General features: G+C 50.1%; 1 protein-coding gene across 1 annotated transcript in view; it reads right to left on the reverse strand.

The window, feature by feature from the left end:
• Baldspot (elongation of very long chain fatty acids protein baldspot) overlaps positions 1 to 22,341 on the reverse strand; it is a 140,175-nt gene extending 117,834 nt beyond the window's left edge. The window contains exon 1 of the mRNA XM_077678620.1: positions 22,053 to 22,341. The gene's annotated coding sequence lies outside the window, so the exon portion shown is untranslated. The remainder of the gene's footprint in view (positions 1 to 22,052) is intronic.
• Positions 22,342 to 22,554: the final 213 nt, after the last annotated feature.

Here is a 22,554-nt window from a genome sequence, read left to right on the forward strand (position 1 = left end):
TTTTTTGGCATTTCGCAGCTATCCCGTCCGACGAATAAACAATATGTCGCGGCTGCTCGATAGGATCGCATTTTGATTGAGTGGCCGTGAATATGTTTTCATAAAAGATAGCCTCCGTCATGCTTCGGAGAGTGACGCAACGACCGACCTTGACAGAAAGTTCGCTCCTGTGCTCTAAACTTGATAAACACTTTTTGGAAAAAAAGTAAAAAATTGGCCGCGTATCTGCTCCTTTCGTTGCAAATGTCGTCGAAAGACGATTGTCTTTATCGACTTTTGCCAAGTAAATGCCTCCCTTCGCTTTTCCGCTCACCTCTCATGTTGTTCCTCTTGCGTCGCGCTCCTCCCAATGTAAAGACGCCAAAGGTTTGCTTAAATCCTTTTAAATTTCCCGCGTTCCACGGCTCCAAACCGGGTGTCTCGATGCCAACGCTGCCGTACGGCGAAGACGCGCGTGAATCGCGGCGCCCTACTTCAACGTTTATAGAGCCGCGTTTCCCTACTCCACGTGCGTTGCAAGCAGAACGTGGAACCTATCTAGTGGAACCTTGCGTAACTGTTGCCGGTTGATTTCTTAAAATGGCGCCAGAAGCTATAGTGGCGCAGGCGACAGCAGGCGACGGCGGAGTGAATTTTTTTTCTGCAGTTGAAGTATTTAATTTCGCAAAAGTCAAGCATGTATGATTTTTTATAAAGGAACACTGCAAATATCACTTCTGTATTAATTTGTTGTTTTATATTTGCGTAAAGCCTTGTTCTTCTTCAACAATGTTGACAAGTATGAACATTACACCGGGCTTAGACGTTTACATGTGGCTGTAAGTATATAAGACTATAGCGCAGGCATTGTTTTACTATGGCCGGGTGGCTGAATCAAGTCACAGACAGAGACAGACAGACAGACAGACAGACAGACAGACCAAAATTTCTGGGTTTAAGTAGCCCAAGAAAGACTATCGTCTTTAATAAACGCTCAAGGATGCACAGCTATTCTGGTTTTGTCAGCAAGTTTACGTTTCTTAGGTGGGCCTCTTTTTCGTCATGTGTGCACGCCAAGCGGCGGAGCGAACCCGTGGTTGCGCGTGAGGACGCGCAAAAGCGTTGTGGGTATCCAGGCATGGGCAGTCTTCCTGCCGCCCCGTTTGGCTTGCACACAGAACGAAAACACGATAACTTTCTCGTCACTTCTCAAAGTCGCTCTATATATGCGGCTTTCCGAGAATACCTCGAGTGAGTTCTGGGTCAAGATATGATGCTTGCAATCAATAAACTTTAGCGGCTCATATATCGCCCGTAGGAGGCTCAGGATTATTCGGTCTTGGAGTAAGCATCTCGGAGTCGGAATGACAGCTTTACAGTGCGTCGAAAGTGCGTTTCTACTCGACCGTTTGCTGAATCAGATAGTGCGAATTGTCAGCCTGCATGCACCGGTAATGTCAGACGTTCTCGCAGGGTTTGCGTTTCACTGAGCCTATTTCAAACAACCTATGGTGGTGACTTATGCTGCTTACGCATACCGTTTCTTTCTTTTTTCTTTTCTTTTTTTTTTTTTTGGGGGGGGGGGGGCATGAGGTGCTACATGGGCAGTTGTGATAACGGTAGAGAAGCGTTATTGTGCCTATTTTTGTGCTGTGTACTTTGTTTTTGTTTTTTTACTCTGCTTCAGTTCGCTGAGCTGTCATGGCGCGTACGAGACGTAGCTGCACGGTAACTACACCCCATGTAATGCGAATATATTGATTGATTTGATGATTGATTACGAGGTTTCACCCACCGACGCTACACAGGCGATGAAGCGCGCCGTAGTGGAGGGCTCGGGATTAATTTTGACCACGTGGGGATCTTTAAAGTGCGCCGAAACCTCGAGACACGGGCCGGCGTTTTCGGTTTTCGCCTCCATCTGAGAAGCAGCCACCGCAGCAGGTATGTAATGCAAGTCACTGGTATAGTATAGTATAGTATAGTGTGTTACGGTATGGTATGGTACAGTACAGTACAGTACAGCACAGTACAGTACAGTACAGTACAGTACAGTACAGCACAGTACAGTACAGTACAGTACAGTACAGTACAGTACAGTACAGTACAGTACAGAACAGTACAGTACAGTAGGCGCTAAACTGGAAAAGTTTCGTATTGTGACGTGAAGATCCGCGCGTGCCTCTTACTGCAAGGTAATGGTCGCGACGGTGATCGACAAAATTGCGAAGTCTTTGTATACGTACGCCCCATAGCCGTGCGTTTACTGTGCCGCGGATCATGCGTAAAAGGCAAGAACATTTATTTTAAATGAAAAATATCGCGCGTGCAAGAAATTCGGCCCACGGGAGGAATGAGGTCATTTCGTATGGGGCATATTGGGCTTTGATCCCTGTCCTCAACCAGGCGAAGCGAGCAGAGGAATCACAATCCCGCTGCTCAGTCTGGACGTACGGTTCAAAATCTTTTGCAGGTACCGCTGCCTTATTGGTGTTTCCAGTTTTATTAAAGCCTACAATACTGGACAAAACTGTTCTGCCTTGTACTCGCGCGGCGGACTATCGACTGGAAACGCAGGGCTTCCTTTGTTTTTGTTTTTCTTTGTCTGTCCAGCATAAATTGCCCTTAGCGGTACCCAGCCAATTTTCAAATTTTTGGACGCGCGTGGAAGTACGTTTTTAGCACACATTCGAAGAATAAAACACACACAGTCGAGCCTAAGCACTACCGCTTCCGAAGCGAGGATGTGGTCACGCGGGCGCAACAACTCCCTGGCTCTAAGAGTTAAATTTAGGGGTTTTATGTCACAGTGAAATCTACGGAGGAGGCGGAAGAATAGTTTGTCGTGGCTGATATCATTCGCCTAAACTAGAACGAGAAACGGCCAAATGTAGGTCACTGCAAAAAAAAAAAAATCTGCAGGGGATTAAAACACTGGCCCAGGCACCATACGGAACACGCCCGAATTAGGTGATCGGTTGCTAAGTGTATTGGAGGATAATATGGTGTACAGAATACAGAACTGCTAATGTCATCTGGTGCCAATTTCAGGCCACGACGGCTTTTTTTTTTTTTCGATCGAGGCGAAAAGCAAGAACGCCCAAGTATACGAGAGAGGCGCATGTTAAAGATCGACACGTGGTAATTATACATCCGCAGCCCCCACTTATGGCCTGCCTGGTAGCCCAGTTCAGGCGCGTAAAACGAGAAGTTGAATTTGAACGAAACATTGCGCCGACTTCTACCGAGTACGCGTTCACGACTTACCATTTGGTTACTTTCGACTGCACGAACGGAATGCACGGAGACACCACAGCACGATTTAAAGTTCAGCCCGTATAAGCGGAGAGAAAGAGAGAGAGAGAGAGAGAGAGAGAGAGAGAGAGAGAGAGAGAGAGAGAGAGAGAGAGAGAGAGAGAGAGAGAGAAATATCAGCACTTTATTAAAGAAGACCTCTAGGCGAGGGAGGTAACGGCAGCCGGAGCTGTGCGGCGACCTTCGTAGCCCGGGCTATGATGATCTTCTGTCTCTCCGGGTCAGAGCAGCTCAGCGCTGCCTCCCGGAGCTCCGAGGAATTGATTTGAGGGAGGGGATCATATGGACAGGCCCGCATGTGATGTTGCACCGTGGACTTGTTTCCGCATAGTGGGCAAAAGGGAGAGGGATAAACTGAGGGGTGTATGTAATGGAGGAGGGCCTTATTGGGAAGGGATTCGGTCTGTGCGAGCCTCCATAGTCGTTCTTCCATGTACGTCAGTGAGGGGTGGGCCGGTGGGTATTTGAGGCGAGAGAGGCGGTAATGAGTAGTTATTTCGTTGTAGCTCAATAGGCTATCTCGGGCTGATCTGGCTCCGTGAGAGGCTACGGAGGTGGCGCACGCCCGGGAGGTGAGTGCTCGGGCTGTCGTGTGTGCCACCTCGTTACCCCCAAGTCCAGTGTGGGCAGGCGTCCAAATCAGCTCAACTTGGGTAGTAGGTGGGTTTTGGAGGAGACGTTTTAGGGCCTGGGGTGAGATGGTACCCGCAGCATAATTTCTAATGGCCGTTTTCGAATCAGAAAATATGATTGAGGGTCGTGGCCGACTTGCAAGGGCTACTGCGATTGCCGCCTCTTCCGCCGTGACCGGTTCTGCCCTGCGGATCGTGAGAGAAGTGAGTGGCGGATTGTTTGGGGCGTTGATGGCTGCTATAGAGAATGCATTGCGGTGCCGATATTCAGCTGCATCGACATACACTGTGTCTGGGCGTATCGGATACTTTTCAGCAAGCTTTTTGGCCCTGTGCATCCTGCGGCCCCGGTGTGCATCAGGGTGCATATTTCGAGGGAGGGGGCGGATTTTGGTGTAAGCGTGAATTTCCAGTGGTATAGAAGACTTGGAAGCTGTGATGATGGGCGCTTTGAGTTGGAGGCGTACGCACATTTTCCCCTACCTCTTTTCAGTAAAACCAAGCGCCTTTGCTGGGAACAATCTTACGAGTTGTGGTATGTGTCGGTGAAAATTTTTTTTTCCTCACAGAATGCGTTCGTCAGCCGAATTTGATGACAAAACCATGACGAAAATCATGACATTCAGGGGCATACTTGATCGAAATACACAGTTTAAGGTTATAAAAATATTAGATTACGGTGTACATTGATTCAACCGATGACGTGTAAATTCATCCCAACGGGCCTCGGACGACGGACTAAGTGATCGGAAGCCCATTTCTTTCATCGTTCTTACGCCGCCACTTGCACGACGAATGAGTGAGTGAAAAGCTTCAGGCGCTGATGGTTGGGCACCCGCCCGGCGGGGGGGCCGGAAAAAAAATCGATTCAAAGAGCTAGCAGCTTCTGTTCTTCACAACTATATAGCCACAACGCAAATATTTCAGTACCTTGTCGTTAACTCTACGAATTCATTCATTGAATGCAGTGCAGCGAACGTAGCAATATTTTTTTTTACAATGCGTTTCTCGAAGATGCGACATCATGGTGACACTTTAAGGCCTCGTCGCATTGTCTTAATGGAAGGAGGCCAATTAACCGCTGACGTACGCATTAATCTATATTCACATATTATACGTGAAAGCATAATAAATAACTGTTTCGTCGTACCCCGCTTCCAGCGGTGCCGTCATTCATTCGGCACAATGCGCTGTATTTTACTCGGCTGTTCACCCCATGTATCCAGTATCGACGCTATCAAATGTACGGGTTTATCATCGCTCTTTCGACACCATAATCCCCGATACGAATCCCACCGTGCTTTTTCGTTTTTTTTTCATTGGTACACATGAAGCTGCAGTGTATAGAAGTAACACCTCTACGGCGGCGATTGAGGCGCTTTTAGCTTCCACGCTAAAATAAAGACTAATAAAACATGAAGCGCACACGCTAGCGTGCACGAACGGCTGGCTGCAGCTGCTACAGCAGCACTGGAAGCGTCTGCCTGGGAAAGAGAGACGCGCCGGCAAGGTACGCGTGTGGCGGCGAGTGTGACAGCCGAGTAAGGCCGACTGAGCGAATACGCCGACGCCGACGGTTGGCCGGCCGTGGGCGTCGACAGCTCGCCGAACCAGCCGACTGTCGGTCTGCACTGATGGAATGACTGCCACTACAAGCGGTGGTCACAGGTACGAGGCCAGGACCGCGGAATTTGGTTGCACTCAGTTGGGCGTCAATATTTCTGTTGTTCCGCACTGGTATTATTTTATATAAAAATTGATTCATCTTCTCCCAACTGCCTTGTACTAGGCGTCGTCAACTATATAAGTGCATGGAGACCCGCGGGTTGTCAGTCACGAGACGGACGTGCTCAGATTTCAAATAAAAAATCCTGGTTTGGTTCCTTCGATTCGTTGAAGTTGATAAGCTTCACTTGGCCGAACTTTTTGCGAGGTCTTTTGAAGTTAGGGCAAGTGAAACTTAGCGTATATGCGTAATGACGTACAGCTGGTGATAAAATAAACTGGCAGTCCGTATAGCCAAGTAGTGGATTACTTTACCGACCTCACGTTTTGCTAAATAGCGCATGCTCATTTACATCATAATGTGCAAGGACACTTAACGCTTTGCTGTGGAGTAATTCACTAATTGCAATATGCATTTATTGCAGCACATCGCTTACAGTAATCAAGACGTCCCCCCGGGAGTGTAGCTTAACGTAGCCAGCGCTGTACCATTAGGAATATTTTATTGTTCAGCAAATTTTTGGGTTCACTTTAAGCCAAAACGGGGAAAGGGTAACCAGCGTTAGTTCTGGTGGAATCTTCGGAACTTTGAATAAAAAATGAGGGAAAACTTTAGCGGAAAATGTTTACGAAGTTTCAGCCCGATGTGCCACTGTTCAATCAAATGATGTTCGAGCAGCATGTGATTGTACACACTCCGAATAGTCTAGTTGTCCATCGGTTGACTAGATGATCCCAGTACGGGCCCTCGGATCTCACAGTGACCGTAAAGACGACACACATGCTTGTTTTATTGACAGAACTAGCCTTTCGCAACTCGCTCAACTTGATTCCGCACCCGAATACCCACGGATATGACTCGCAGAGAAAAAAATAACGATCACGAACAATGACAAAGTTTCAAACTCCTCGCTACATCATGTCAACAGTGATGCCACCGGACTTGTATCAAAAACACAGTAATCGGTATGTTAACTTTGTGCTAACATTCAGGCTGTGCGAACAAACGGAGCAAGAAGCGCCACTAGATCGCATCTTCGGGCTCATTGGCGGTAGCTTTTGTCTGCGGGCCGAAATTAAGTTACACAAACTATAGTCCATGTAATGTCAGAGGGAGCAGTACGAGAAAGCGGTTGATGCGTCGACCCTCTTTCACCTGTTTTGCTTGTTACCTAGATTAATTACTTGAAGTTAGCACTAAAATTGGAATGCCTGTTATTTCGATGAGTCAATCTTTCGAACGTTATTTTGTCTGCATGGCCTATTTGTACAGTCGAAGCCTAGAAAAAAAAACTACAGTAAATGTTTTGAGCCTGACGCACTGAGTCTGCCAAAATTTCATCCATGGTTACGAGTGTACGGCAGCGTTGAACCCCCCTGTATGCAGTAAACCGCAGAGCCTGCGGCAGCCCGCACACGCGCGCACATACGCACGCACGATTTGTTTCTTTAGGTCCTTCGAGAAGGCACGCTCTGCCACATCGCATCGAAATTCTGTGATTTGAGATAAACTAAACGCGTGGACGTGCGAGTGGACTGAGTTCCGGGACACGCAGGCGGCAAACGAGGCCGAGCACGCGTTGACGATGTGAGAGATAGCTCCAAGTTGGGCATATCGGCTCCCTTTGCGCCACTTTATTCGGACCGCCTTGAGCGAAAGGACAAACAAGAATACTGTCGTTGGTTACGAGAACTGACACCCTGCAGCCCCGCGCCGTTCCCCAAGGCTTACCGAGAGGCTGCAATGACGATATGCGAGGTTTGTGCTGGAGTGGCGCTTACGGAGGATGACATCGCCTAGCCCGATAAAAAGTGTCTGTAGACGAGGGAGAGACGGACCCAGTAGCATATGCACTGCGTACACTGCTGGCATCAGACCTGTGGACTGAAGCGTCCTGCAAGATAACGGAGTGGGGCACGTACGTGAGCAATGTATTTGAAACCTCAGGAATGGGTCATCACAGAGCCGACAAGCGAGGCGTTGCCTGCAGGTTGCGAACCCTTTATTCTCCCATAACATCCCCCCCCCCCCACCCCCAACTTTGAGGTCGGAGTGTCATCCATTTCTCCATTAAGTGTATCCTCGTCATTATAAAGGTGCACTAAGTCCACAACATTTGGGCAAGCAGTCACTGTTCATCCCGATCACTGTTGATCACAGATTGAAGTAGTTTGTTGGTCACTGAACAAAGTCAAAACGTACAAATGACTTTTAACAGATTATTTCAACTACAGCTGCGAATTAATGGTGTGATGTATGCGGGCAATTGTCATGCTCCTAAAGGGGAAAACTGCAATATTCCATGCCTGAGAATGGAAATTTCAGACCTTGGCATGGAATAGCACTGTACGTAGTTCTGGTGTCACTGTTACCTTTCGGGCGTATACATAGGCAGACCGTGTCCTCTGCAGATAACCCGTGAGGGCGAGGTGTGGTCTATGATGACCAGCTTTGTCGGTAGCAGCGTAGAGAGAATGAGTCGGAGTTTCAAATCGTCAACAGAACAACTTTAAAACTGGCGCACCCGGCCAACTGATCACCGAGTCAGAAAACATACATTTCGAAGGCGAAATTTATGTTAAGGCGAAGGCGAAAGCTATGCGTACTATTTTAACGGGTACCTTTTATATACACGTCCACACGTCGACACCGCAGCCCCGCTATTTTAACATCCTCAATTCACTTAAATCCATGTTATTCCACCATATTCTATTTTAATCCACCATACTATATCTTAATCCCCCTTGTTGATCATTACTATCAGTCACTATCCAATCATAATTTCACCCTAATTCATTTAAATCCACATTAATCCACTTTAATCTACCTTAATCCCACCTTACCAATCATTATTACCAGTTACTAATCATTCATTAATTAACTTCGGTAATTATTAATCATGTCTTATACACGGCTAACATGCTTACGTTCGCTTCTGGTTTTCAGTGGTTCACTTATGTTTTCGTCTTATTCGTGCCGACAACGGCGCCATTGGAGGTCAACCTACCAATGAGATATACAAGGCTTCCGCCTTAAAAACTGCAACGTGCTCGCTGGGTCCATCACAAGGATACAACGAACCAGAAAAACGTACGAACCCGCCACTATTTACATTGCCCAGAATAACAATAGACCGCATCCTTACGCTAGTAACTGTAAACGAAACGCAACAGCCTAATTGTAGCAGCTAGGTTGCAAACGTCCTTGAAAGCTGCCGGCACATGAGATGACGGCCGTCGCGACGCTTGGGGTGTCTTCCGATGTCGTGGTCCGTGTCAGCGGCGTTCGCAGACGGCGAAGCGTTTAACCCGGTGAATCTTCGGGAAGTACCGGTCGATTAGTGGGCTCCTTGGAAGCCGGGACTGACGTCCACCCTACTGCAGAACCGACAGTGGGACTACGAACCAGACTACCTGTGAGGTGCCGAGCAGCTTTTACACCTTCCGTCTCCCACCCGTTCTACACGTGCAGCGTCTAGCTCCATTCGTACAGGCGGGGCCCACGCGACGGTCAGCTGGCTGCACACGTGTCCGCAACGTAGTCTTGAAGCTTTCGTGTTGCCAATGTTCACGTGGGCTTCTCCCAGTAGTGAGAGAGAAAGCACGCTGCTGCCCTTTCTGCTGTTTTATTTTTAAGCAGCACCTTCTTTAGAGCAGCACTTGTCACGGCCATGTCGCGTTCATTTTCTTCTTAGCTTGCTTTTTTTAAATGCAGAGCATATTAGTAACTCACGATGTCACCCGCGTTGGCGTCCGTAGTCCGCATCGCTCCCCCTACACTATATAAAAAAATAATACTTACCGTTGCCAGGTTTCGAACCAACGACTCTGCGGGCGGAACGCAAGGTACATGGTACGCTACCCACTGCACCACAAAGCCGACACAGAATGGAAAGTTACGAACACGCCTCATATCCTTGACTCATTCAACCGTCGGCCACAGGTGCGCCCTCTACCCCGCGTCCTCCTCGCCTTCTCTCCGCTCGCAACGCCCTCTCTCGCCGCGTTCGGTTCGGGCGCACAACAGGTGGGGACGTGCGTAACACCCTCTCTCACCGCGTTGGGTTCGCGCTGATCAACAGTCGGTTCGCGCGCAAGAACAGGTGGGGGCGCTCGCATCGCGCTCTCTCGCCGCGGTCGGTTCGCGCTTAAACGATATGTCGTTCGCGCGTGCTCCGGTCGCTAACATCTGTGGCGTGATCGTGACGTCAACATCACGCGTTCGTGTGGTGGCGCGATTTTGGCGCTATAACACTCTCTCGCGAGGGGCATTGGATTCGATTGGATTGGCTTCGCTTGGATTGGTTTGGTTTGGATTGGATTGGATTAAAGTGGATTGTGTTGGATTGTGTTGCGGCATAGCCGCTCCACGTTGCGTCATAGCCGCGGCAGGGGGTTCACGGCACGTTTCACCAGCGACTTCATCGACAATGTCTACGCTGGAAGACAACAATTACAACAACAACCAATACGTAATCCATACGACTTGCAGGCGCGCCCCCCCCGCGGAAATGCTCTGCATTTGATCGTGCCCCTCGCGAGGGGGATGTTTTTTTATCCCCTCCACCTGTAGTAACCAGCGGAGAAACTTCCTCGTTGAGTTGAGCGGCCGCAATCGAGCGAATCGAAACGCCGGATTTCCCCGAGGCTCGAATCAACGTACCGTACACTCCACGTGCAAGAAAGGACCTTAGGTAGCGGAGCCTTCCTCTGGTTATAGTATAGCCCACGGCCACCGCTTTACTCGGAAAAACCTAGCGCACAATGTACACATTGAATCCAGTCGAAGCCGATCGGGCACGAATTAATGAAACGGCGATGGCTCACGAATGTCGCCAACGCAAGCCTAGGGCGCTTATGCCCGTATGAAATGTGCTCACTAATGGGAGTGTCCGAGTAGCTGCCGTTTATTAAATTAGAGCTCCGAATCCGGGTCTAGGCCGCTGGCTTAATCGTTCCCAGCTGCTTATAGCTCTCGTACCTCCGTCGGCGTCCCATTTTCTATTCTGACCCGCCATTCTTCACGGTGGTGGCAAGGGTGTGGGCACGTGCATTTCACGTGCGACATTACAGACAACCTATGACCGTTTTTAACGAGATGTCTGTGACTAGGATCCGGCAGACAGTCTCCGGTGGCACGCCGAGCGTAGACCGACAATTTTCAGCGTATGGAACAACGTCACGAAAGAAAATTAAAAGAAGCCCCACAGGGCGTTCATATTTTCATATAAGATGGCTTATATTGCCCTAGGATACATGTCTTCCCAGCAATGCGTTTATGTTTAGCGGTGAAGCCGCCTGTAGAGGAATCGCTGTAAACTTGGTCTTGGTAAGCAGGCTTTCCCACATCGTGTGTCGCACAGTGAAGCATAGCCATCTACGGGTTACAGCCCCACTTTATACTCCTTTCCACCGCCGCCTCTTTCCCCGAGTCGTGAATACTCTCCACGCGCGGCGTCTCTCTCCCCCTGACATTGCACAATGCCGCGCGCTCTTCGGCGGCCTCCTGCGCGTCGCACTAGACGCGCCATTGTCTCTACACCCCAATCGTGTGTGTCCTTAGTCTGTTACGTAGGGATAGCGCCCCTTTCCTTATAATTAAACACAACAAATCCCCAATATAGCCAAACCCCAACATAGCAAATCCCACCAGAGCGCCAGCTTCGCTGCACTTCCCTCTTCACAGGGTGGAAGCTTGGCTTCGATTTTTTACTCTTGTTCGCCTGCTCGGGTTTCGGCTCTCTCCCGCCTTCGCCTTTCTTTTTTTTTTATGGTAATGCTTCGTCACCCTGGCTTCACTGCCGCTTCCTGCCGTGCATCGCAACACCTGCAGCTGCGGTGCGGGCAGAAATCACGCGATCTAGCGCAGCTCTGTAACATCCCGCAGCCAGCCACTCCGACGTAAGTCAAACTGCAGACAGCTGCTTCCCTATTGTAAAAGCTAAGTAGTAAGTAGGCCACATCGGTAGCGGACATTGTGGCTGGAGCTGCCGTCAGCATTTCTCTCATATAGTACGCTGAAGCTTAAGAAGACGACATTTCCCTCATATACTAACGCTGAAGGTATACTAACGCTGAAGCTTAAGAAGACGACTTCTTTTCCTACACGAATAAAGGCACACATACCCCCCCCCCCCCCCCCCCCCAACGAATAAAGGCACCATTAAAAGCAAACAGGTGTGATAATGAATAACAGTAGAACAGATACCAATGGCCACACGCCATGACTTGGAAAACTGGCGGAAAAAATTACTCTGCAGCAGGAACAGGGGCGAACAGCGCTTGAAAAGGTCACGCAACGCCTTGAAAAGGTCACGCGACGCCTTCGAAAGGTCACGCAACGCCTCTAGGTTTTCTCAGCGCTCGCCCGCTTGAACCGCACGCGCTCGGGTTTCGGCACTTTCTCGCTCGACGCGAAAATGACGTCAACGTCAAAAGGAACCCGTTTTCACACACACAATGCGATAATTCGCAAGACCGCTTGGTAATCTGTGTACGCCTTACCCAGCGTTACGTTTCATGAAGCGATTGTTGACCCACCTAAGCGCACGCAAGGCGGTGGGTCGTCCCGCCAAGCGTCCTCACGAGCGGCCAGTCATGTATTACATCCACAGGTAGGCAGGCTAACTCATGAGTGCACTCACACACACCCCACTCACCACTAACGAGTGAGTGGTGAGTGAGCTTCGCCATCGTCTGGGGCTGGTGAGTGCGAGTGCGAGTGAGTGCAGGCGCCACTCGCACTGAGCCCCGCTCACCACTCGCGGGGGACCCCGCTCACCACTCGAGAGTGCGAGTGCACTTACCACTCGCTAGGGGTGAACCCCACTCGTTACTCGTGAGTGCTGAGCCCCGCTCACCACTCACGAGGGCACGTACTCGCGCTACTTGCGCAATCGGAGGGGCCTACCGCGGTGAGCACCAGTCTTGCGCTAGTACTTGCGGTTGGATATTAGTCGTATTATGGCGTGATTGCTTTTCGCCTCTGGAATATGTCGTCACTGCACTCCTCCTGTCGGACCCCATGGAATTTACTCTCTGGTGGCGTGTCGGTTTAGGAACATGGTGTCGGGCGCTTCGACGCACGTACTGGCGCGGGCCCTGGGGCGAGCAGCGCGGAAATGGAAGGCACGTGTTGCGCGGCGCTTTCGAACGCAGCGCATTGCGACAAAGACCGCGCCTGCTCGCACCGGATGGCCTAACCGCCACCACATGGGATGGCCACCGACGAAGACGACTGGCTTTTCCTTCTTCCCCGGCCCTCAGCGGCAGGAGGAAGGGAAGATGAGACAAAGAGACGCGGTCCGGGCGCAGGAGAGCTCGGCCCGCCGTCTTCGGGCTCCGCGCGAGCATTTTTTTTTAGTCGCCCGCCGGGCTGTAAATAAATGTACAGTTTTGTAAATAAATGTAAAGTATCGAAGGCTGAGTTTGTCGGTTGAGGATACCCGGGGTCAGATCCTCAGCGCTGCAGCGGCTTGGAGGAGAAGCCCCGGGGAAAAGAACATCGCGAAGATAACTCATGGTTTGGATGAACTTGTGACGCCGTAATGCACGGATACTCTTCCGCGTCATGACTCATGGAGGGAGTGCTGTACACACGATCGCGTGCGAGTGGCGATGAGGAGCAGCGAGCGGAAGCGCGAGTGAGTGCGAGTGGCGACGTCAAGGGGTGAGCGTGAGCACGAGTCAGTGAGAGTGGTGACGACGAGTGGGGAGTGCGAGTGAGTGCGACTGGTGAGGGCGAGTGGTGAACGTGAGTGCGAGTGAGTGCGAGATGTCAGGGCGAGAGGTGAGCGTGAGCGCGAGTGAGTTCTAGTGGTGACGGCGAGAGGTGAGCATGAGCGCGAGTGAGTGCGACAAGTGAGGGCGAGTAGTGAGCGTGAGTAAGTGCGTGAGGAAAAATACATTTTTTCTGAGTGAGTGTGAGTGAGTGGCGTAAAATTTTTCCGACGTATGATTACATCATGGGCTACCACGGAGTAAGAAAATGTATTTTTGCTCCGCGTACAATATACTACACACGTCTTTGTCTTTGCTCGCGCAAAATTCAGCCCTTCTGCGGGCCTGCTTTCCGCTTCAGTGCCCCCTATTGAACCGCCACTGCAACCTGCAACCAGCTAAGAAACGTAAGAAACGACATAGCAAAAAAAAAAAAAAAAAAAAAAGATGGGCGAACTTTTGACTCAAGTGCTGAAAGGACAAATACGTGGACGCGTCAACACATGAATAGATAATTCGCGTTTATTTTGTTCACTCATCAGCGCTAAAGCCATCGATTTTAGGGAGTGGGCGATCTGTGGGGTCTTTTAACAAACTGAACGATTTTAGGGAGTGGGCGATCTGTGGGGTCTTTTAACAAACTGAATATTTCACCCCTAAAGGGTGGTGGGCGGTGTGTCGGGCGTGGGCGTTCGCTCGAAACGTTACGGTATATACTCAGGGTTTTTCGTTTTCGGGTTTTATATATATATTTTTTTTAATCGGGGGGTCCTATTTTTCAAACTGGTATTGGGGAGAAATAGTTTTTTTTTGGTAAAACCATTCAGAAATTCGTTTTTTTTTTTCGGGTTAAATCTACAAATGTACGAATAAATACACTCATTTTATAGAATCAGAAGAAATAACGAGCTTCGTAATTCTAATGCATTAAAATTGGTGTTTGTTCAAGCTCGCAATCGAGAAACATCAGCGTTTTCTAGCAAATACTATCCGAAATTTGGCGTTTGTTTGCAAATAAATCAGTAATGATGATAGTAAAGAGCATTGATAACTTCTAAGAAATGAAACCTTTCATTCACGAAAAGCTGGTCATCCATTTTTTTTTTACCCATCCTCATTTACATACATCATCACATGCATGCGCAACATGTCGGGCTCCATTGAGACCTGTCCGATCGTTGAACGTATCTCAGCCGGGAGGAAGTTTTCTCTACATCACAGCTTCCATTAGCCAGGCACAACAATGCCAACCCGGGGTAGCGAGATTGATTGATTGTGGGGTTTAACGCGCCGACGCAACGCAGGCGATGAGGCGCGCCGTAGTGGAGGGCTCCGGATTAATTTTGACCACCTGGGGATCTTTATCGTGCGCCGAAATCTCGTACACACGGGCGTTTTTGCTTTTCGCCTCCATCAGAAAAGCGGCCGCCGCGGCCGGGAATCGAACCCGCGACCTCGTGCTCAGCAGCGCAACGCCTTAGCCACTGAACCACCGCGGCGGGTCCGGGGTAGCGAGCCGTAGAGTCATGCCAATACTCAATGAGTTCGAAAGCTGCGCTTGTGGGGCTTGTTTGCAGCACGCACTGGTTGAGAACGGTGGACGTCGGCGCACGATTGTGTTCTATAGATCGCTACTCTGAAAAAGTCCATTCGGGGAGAAATCGGGTGTAACCCGATTCTCCTGACACATGTTCGTGGTGTAAAAATCGGGTGAAACCGGGTGTTACCGGAAAACGAACAACCCTATATATACTTTACTTTGCGTTTGATTTCTGACGAGTACCATATATATACACAGGGTAAATGGTTATCAGTGATTTATATGACGCTCGTAGAGTTTATCTTGGTGGGACCAGAGTCCTTCAATGCTGGTGAGACGAACATAGCTCTGCTGTGACATCAGGCTTGCACCGCTGTGGTGCAAGCAGGCTTTGATTTTTTTTTTTTAATGTTCGGGAAGAAAATGGAGAAAAACACGAGCCCAGGATGGGAACCGAACCCACGACCTTCGGATAACGCTTCCGATGCCTTACCAACTGGGCTACCTAGGCAGAGCTGCCTAGGTAGCCCAGTTGGTCTACCCAGTTGGTTAAATACACCACAAAGGGGCGAAGAATGCAGCTCTGCATTCTTCGCCCCTTTGTGGTGTATTTATGTTAATGTAACGGCATTCTAAGATCGGTGGCGGTAGCCAGCGCCGCCCCGGCAACTCGGGGTGAAAGGGACCTTCTTTTCAACCCCTGGGCTGTGACTCGAGCGGCTACAGCCTGTCAAGGGGATGTTGAGTGGAGAGAAACCCTCTTACGCTAGTATATATATCTTACATTCGCGCGAAAATATTGATGCACGTTATTCGGTACCGCGAGGAAAAGAAGACAGGAAGCGAAGGGAAGATAGGACAAGAAAAAATTCCCCCGCATTTCCCCGAGGGGGAGAATGTGAAAGTGCGAATGCACGGTTGTCGGCCCGCTTGCGGCGCTTGCGCTCGGCCCCCGCAGCCCACCGCCTCGCCGCCTTCTCTTCCATCTCTTCCATCGGGTTTGTAGTATCACGTGTACACCACGCAGTTATCAAGCCGCTATAACGCCGCTGAGTCGCCAACGCACGCCGCTGACGACGTAGTTTGAATGCGTTAAAGATATAAGGCGCGTCTAACACTGATATCACCGTCGCGTCCGTAGCTTGGTCGGTAGAGCGTCGCGCTGCGGCCGCAAAGTCCTCGGATCGAAACCTGGCGCCGGATGCTGTTTCTTTTTTAAATATAGAGGAGCACTGCGGACGCCGCCGACGCCGCCGCCGCCGCCGCCGCCGCCGGCGGTGGATGGTTTGGGGTCGCTTATAAAGTGCATTCGCACTTAAAAAAGGCCGCCACTATGTGAACAAGTAACAGCCCATCGTCAACCAATTTTGACGGAAATCGACAGGTACACGTGCTTCCGCTCTGACCTTGACCGCCGCACGACTTTCCGTCGTGCCCTACGGATTATCAGCGTTTATACAATACACTTCTCTTTGTCCTTCAAGGCCTCTATCTTCATCCGGCAGCGCTCGGAAACGACTCAAGTTTTATTTCTTTCTTCTTCCTTCTGTCAGCCCCCTTCCCCCATATCTCTCTCTTTCTCTCTCCCTCTCTACATTTATACTGCTCTCGTGGAACTCCACAAGCGCGAGCAGTTACAAGGACCCAAACCGCGATTTCGCCGAACGACCGAGTGGCTCAAATATCGAACTCAAAACAAACTAGAAATGACAAAGACCACAGACGATCAGGCCAAGATGGCGCGACCTACAGCGACAGATGTTCATGTGGGGCTACGTGATTATGATGACGTCTAAAGTTGGTGCTGTAAAACGAGAAACAAATCCTGGGCGTGCGGGCACGCTTCCCACTTGTGCCCGCGTGGGTATGTGTTGGACAGATCACCCGGCTACAGATAATCCAAGAAATGTACCGCTGGCCTTGTCATTTTTAGCCAATTCCCCTCCCCTATGGGTGCGTGTCATGTAAAGTGTACAGTCTTTGTCAAAATTTTGTGGGCCACGGCGACCGTGGCCGGAGCAGGCGCGCAGCCGAGCAGGGGCGCTGCGCTTGCCACTGCCGGCTGGTTACGCGGCTAAAGAGAATAAGGGGAAATTTCTCGCTTCCCTTGGAAGCGCGATAAGTGCAGCGAGGCCGGTTTCTCAGAGCAGGCGCACTTCGCTTCAGCGCAGGCACTTTGCGCAGCTCTTGTCGCACCGGACACAATACAAAAGCGAGAACAAAAGTTCCCCTCGCTCTCTTTAGCCGCGCAACCAGCCGACAGCGGCAAGCGCAGCGCCCCTGTCTGGCCGCGAGCCTGCTCCGGCCACGGTCGCCGTGGCCCACAAAATTTTGACAAAGACTGTACGTGTAAGCACGCACTTTTTGCTTTATTTTTATAGCCGTTTCCACTTCAGCAAAATATACACGATAAGTTTCTTTACCACCTCCTAGACCTTAAAGCAGAGCATAAAAAGTTGAAACGAAAATCCCGAGGTTTCAGCTTATTATCATCAAAGGCTCGTCCTGCCGTTGAAATCCGATGCTGTGGACACGTTTTTGTTTAAATTATGGCTGACCATTCGTTCTCACGGGTATCGATTAAGCCCCACTTGAGGGTGCTCAACTGGCATTTTCATTTGCGCCTTCCATTACGAAAAACACCTAGATGATCTTGGGGTTTTCCTAACGGGGTTGTTGACACCTTTACGTTTCTCACAGAGCGGTTTTTTCTTCGAGTGCGCGTGCGGACTTCCCGGGAAAGATATTTCACACGTGTATTATTTGAAATCAATTTGAAACATCGAAGGTAGTCGCATGCCCACGTCGCCCCCACCTGCTGCTGCGGATCGATTCGCAGATCAATTTGCACAGGCCAATTATAACCTGGAAAATACGGAAGGCTTCATGAGGCTCGATGAGTGAGGCCGCAGCCCGTTAACGCAAAATCGACAAAGGCCAACTAAGAGGGCTTTCGCACTAAAAAATCTAGACGTAACTATATATATATATATATATATATATATATATATATATATCTATATATATATATATATATATATATATATATATATATATATATATATATATATATATATATATATATATATATATATATATATATATTATTGCCTGACAAAAGACTGTGCCTTGCACTATGACGTTTTTGCGCTTGTTGGATTGTTCAGCCTGCGGAAGTGCCGTATGTTTAACAGCACTGTTGAAGTGCGGTATGTTTAACATCAAGTTCGGAGCACTAAATCCCTTTTCTGTGAACAATGTGTGCCGTGTCTGCCTGGTTTGTTTTAGTTTTGTTTTGTTTTTTCCTCCTAGCGAGGCTGTTCCCGTTCCCTCTTCCCGTTTTGAGCCAACGAGGCTTCCTTTCATTATAAAACATTTTACAACAACCACTTTTTAAAAGCGTGTCAGTGAACGTACTGTTACTATACATAGCGTATGACTTTGAGGCTTTCAGGTGTAGTCTGCCATGCAATGACTTTGATGAGTTGTAAATGCGAAGGCATTCACAATTTTTTTTTAATTGCGATAGTATGCCCTTTGGCATGAAGTCCTAAAGGTACAGGTTGGCACCCGTTTCCCGGATGAAGTCCAGAGGACAGCGGTGGTGGGGCCCCCACAGCCATCGCTGGAGATCGGGGGGGTTGAACGCCGCAGATCGCTCATTCGAGTGGATATACTATGTTGACGCCAAAGCCGATGGGAATTTGTGAAGTGGACTTGAGCCTCTGACGGCAGCTGCCATCGTCACTGGCCAGTCCCATCGAGTGCACGTATGCGAGAATTTTCGTTGGTTACGCTGACACAGGCTAGCGGGAATTGGACGAAATCTGTCATCGTCACTGGCCATTCGAAATCGGTGAGTGTGTTTTCACGTCTATATTCAGACTTAACGTGTGGTTACCTCAATGTTCAGCCTAATGACGCGTGAATTAATGTCATGCAAATCACTGACGAGCTGCGTGCACCGGTTGCCAGCGTTTTACACGTCAAAGGCCACTGTATGGGATGAGTTCTCGACTCGCAATCCGGAGACCCCAGGTCCCCCCCCCCCCCCCCCTTTCCCCCCTATCTGGTCCCACGTTATCCTAATTTTAAATTCAACTCGATTTGTTTATTTTCATTCTCTGCACACCATCGGCCATTTTAGGGGCCGTTCCTCTGCTACAGACGCCGGAAGGCGACCCATCTGCTCAATGAGCCATTCAGTGCTTCGAGTTGAAATAAACTCGCGGTTTTGATACTTGGAGTTTGCAAACTGATAAATACAATTTTTACGCACGATATTGTCTTTAGCAGTACTCAACCCGTCTTCGACTTTTGGTGCGAATGTGGAGTTCTTTATGTGTAGACTTGAACAACCTACATTTGGCCGCTCTGGTGATGAACTAAATGGGTTTCCCAGGCACAAAGCGGAAATCGTAACCACTCGGCCACAGTGCCCCTTCCACGTTTTTTGTTTTTTTCTACTCCTGGTTATTTTGACACTATTTTTGTCATTACGAAGCTGAGGAGATGAAAGAATCATTATTTGTGTCATCTGCCAGAACTGCAACCAGAAACAACAAGAATGCAGGCTGCTGATAGATACATCTGGAGCTTTTGCCTAAATTTCGCAGGCATCGAAAGTACCTCCGTGACAGGGCGGAGTCCGGCGCATCAAATAAACTGGCCCATGCCGAAGGCCCATCTTACGAAGGGATTGGTCTCAGCAAATCAGTTGCGAGACAGATTTGGAGGGCTATCTGTGCGAATAAAATATCCCTAGGCGGCCAGGAGCCGCTTATGACGGCGCGCCTCATAGCCCACGCGTAGCTTCGGTGCGTAAAACCCCAAAATACGATTTTTTTTAGAAATGCAAGGCAAAGGGGAACAGAAACCGACATCAAAACGCAGCAACATTGACACGTCGCATCTCGTGAAGGTCGCAGCTTGTTTCAAAGGAGTGCTGACCTCAAAGTTCGATTTCGACAAACTGATACGGTTCATTTTAAGTTTCCAAGATGCCTTCCTGCGATTATACGAGCCAAACGTCGCTTGGAACCACTTTTAAGTAGATATTACCGCAGCAGTACTGACAGGTAAAATATCGGCGCGGCCCAGCCGCTCAGTCACGTCGAACTTGCTTCGTCACATCTCCCCGTCGGACAAACTCAGAATGTTCTGGCCCTTTCTTCATAGCGGCATACATATTAGACGGCAACGAAACCGACAAGCTCGCGAACGGCAAAAACAACAACACAAAGGAAAACGTTTGGCGGTGCTTGTGGAGTCTTGTCCAGTTTCGCCCCGCCGGGACCCCTGGGCAGTTTCAGACCGAGGGACTAATTTTTCATTGAGCTAGGGGGCCTTGGATGTTTTAGAAGCACCTTTTGGATGCTTCTGAAGCCAACGGCAAGTGGCGTCTTGCCTGGGAAGAAAAAAAAAAGCAACGCCAGCTTCCCCCAGGGCCCCCCCGCACCTGCCCCTGCACTCTCAGCGGCCGAAACCGAAACCGATCCCATGAATGGCGCGGTAATTCATATTCCGCAGGCGGTTGGTCAGCCTTAATTCGGCTGTTATAGTTTATGTAACAGTGTGGACTCGTGACAGCAACAATAAAAAAAACAAAGGACATAAAGTTGCGCGTGAGTAAAGCTCGCAATACACGGGTCCAGAGAGCAAGCCGGCACGTATATAGTTCGAGCAAAAAGGGTGCGAAGGACACCACGGAAGTCACGTCCTGGAAACAGCGAATTCGCAGCCATGCCGTGCACGTTTGACACTCCCACCAATGTAGTAAGGTGCCTGTCGGCCAGAAAGATCCACTGCATGTGCTCGCGCCACACAGTATCGTAAGCGAACACGCTACGCAAGTCGGCGGAACAACTGCGGCGGCATGCATTCGTCGGCCCGTCATAATCAATCACAGGCAGGAAACAACTACACGAAACTACGCAGCTCTACCAGCGAGCAATTAATTTTTCGAGGAATAATTTAGACGATTGGAAAGCTGACGATTGCTATTCCGCGTGGCCTGTCGATAGGCATCGATCCGTGGAAGGCTGCTAAGTGAAGTGAAGATTTCAAGGGCGCTCCGGGCATTACACAAATTGCCGACAAAAGCACCCGTCGCATAACAATGAGGTACGTATAACCGCTCGTCCGAAGACGAACGGTTATACGACAAGGGCACCAGCGCGAGAAAACAAAGTGTTCTTTCTTGTCGGTTTTTTTTTTTGTCGTTGCTGTTCCACAAACACACAATTAACCGTTCTCTTTGATGCGACGAACTCCAATCAAAGTCGTGCCTGAGAACACGCAACACAGAAAATGTAAACATTTTCCCCATCTCTGTCGTCCACGAGAACAAATTGCGGTATAAAACTGACAACGGCCGTTACCCGCTGATAAATATAAACGTGATGGGCAGATAAATAGACAAGGACCATGCCGTGCGTGCCAGCCCGAGGTCTGTCGGGACCAGGTCAAAGTGAGAGTCGCAATGCACGCAACAACAAATGAAGGCCGCAATGCCGTGAAGGACGGCCTCGAGCCTCGCTGCAGCAACGAATCAAAAATGACGTGAAGGACAAACAATCGTTCAAATTACCTTCATTCCTGGATAGAGTTACGATTGATTCGCGCGGCAATGCTAGCGTGCCGCACTGGCTAGCGGCCATTCACTACGAGCGCGAAAATCGTCTGCTGCCGAGTGGCGCGCCACACGCTAGGGTGCCCGCCCTTCTCCTCCCCGCGCCGCCGGCCGCTCCCGAAGGCGTGCCCGCTCTCGCCCTCCGCATCTTGCGAGGGGGAGCTGCGCCCTCTGAAAGCACGACAGGAGCGCCAAAAATATAAATGACCGGCTTCCTGACGAACAGACGGCCAGGTAGGATTCGGCTTGTCGCGCCTCTGAAAAGCAGCCTGCCCGGTCAGTAACTGCACTCAACATGTATCGGCTGCACTGGACACCTCCGAGAGCGGCCGAGCGTGCTCTCATTCAACGAGCGGGGCTGCAAAGGCGAGCCGAAGCGGCGTTCCCTCTTTGACAAGCCGGCATGCGGTCGCCGGCGCCGGCGATCAATGGGAGTCGCGTGCAGCTTCGAGCGAAGCGTGGTCGCACTCGTACAGACGCCTCCCGAGCAATCCACGCGAGTTCGACTCACCTCAGGAGTTCGGGAGCTGAAGGTGGCAGTCTCCGCGCGGGCGGAGTAAAAAATCTCCCGTGTGGGCCTGCGACCGCGTTGCCGCCCCTGCGAAGCTCCTTTTGCTGCTGCTTGCGGCCGCACGAGCCCCGTTTTCCGTAGTGGGAGCCTGTGTTGACTTGCCGAAGCGATCAAGGTCCGCAAACAGCGCGCAAGCGAACTATACGTTGCAGTTCGAAGCCGGTCCGCCGCTTCTACACTCGCACGGCTTGTTACTGCGGCAAGCTCCGGCCCCCAGTCGCGCCATGGGAAGTTGCCCGCCGTGCGAGAAACGTCACTTCCGCCCGTAAATGATCACGTGGGAAAAGTGGCGGTTGCAGAGCGGCTGCGAGCGGCAGCGCGCGCAAAGCGAAGGACGCTCGTCTCGCAGCGGCGCCGCAACTCGATACATGAGAGTATTCTTTTGTCTGTCGACGCGACTGGAGGGCGAGCAGATTTAATGACGACAGAGAGAACCTTCTGT

Source organism: Haemaphysalis longicornis, unplaced genomic scaffold (genome assembly GCF_048455015.1).
Source record: "Haemaphysalis longicornis isolate Haplotype H1 unplaced genomic scaffold, Haemaphysalis longicornis Haplotype H1 scaffold_1, whole genome shotgun sequence".
Classification (NCBI taxonomy): Eukaryota; Metazoa; Arthropoda; class Arachnida; order Ixodida; family Ixodidae; genus Haemaphysalis; species Haemaphysalis longicornis.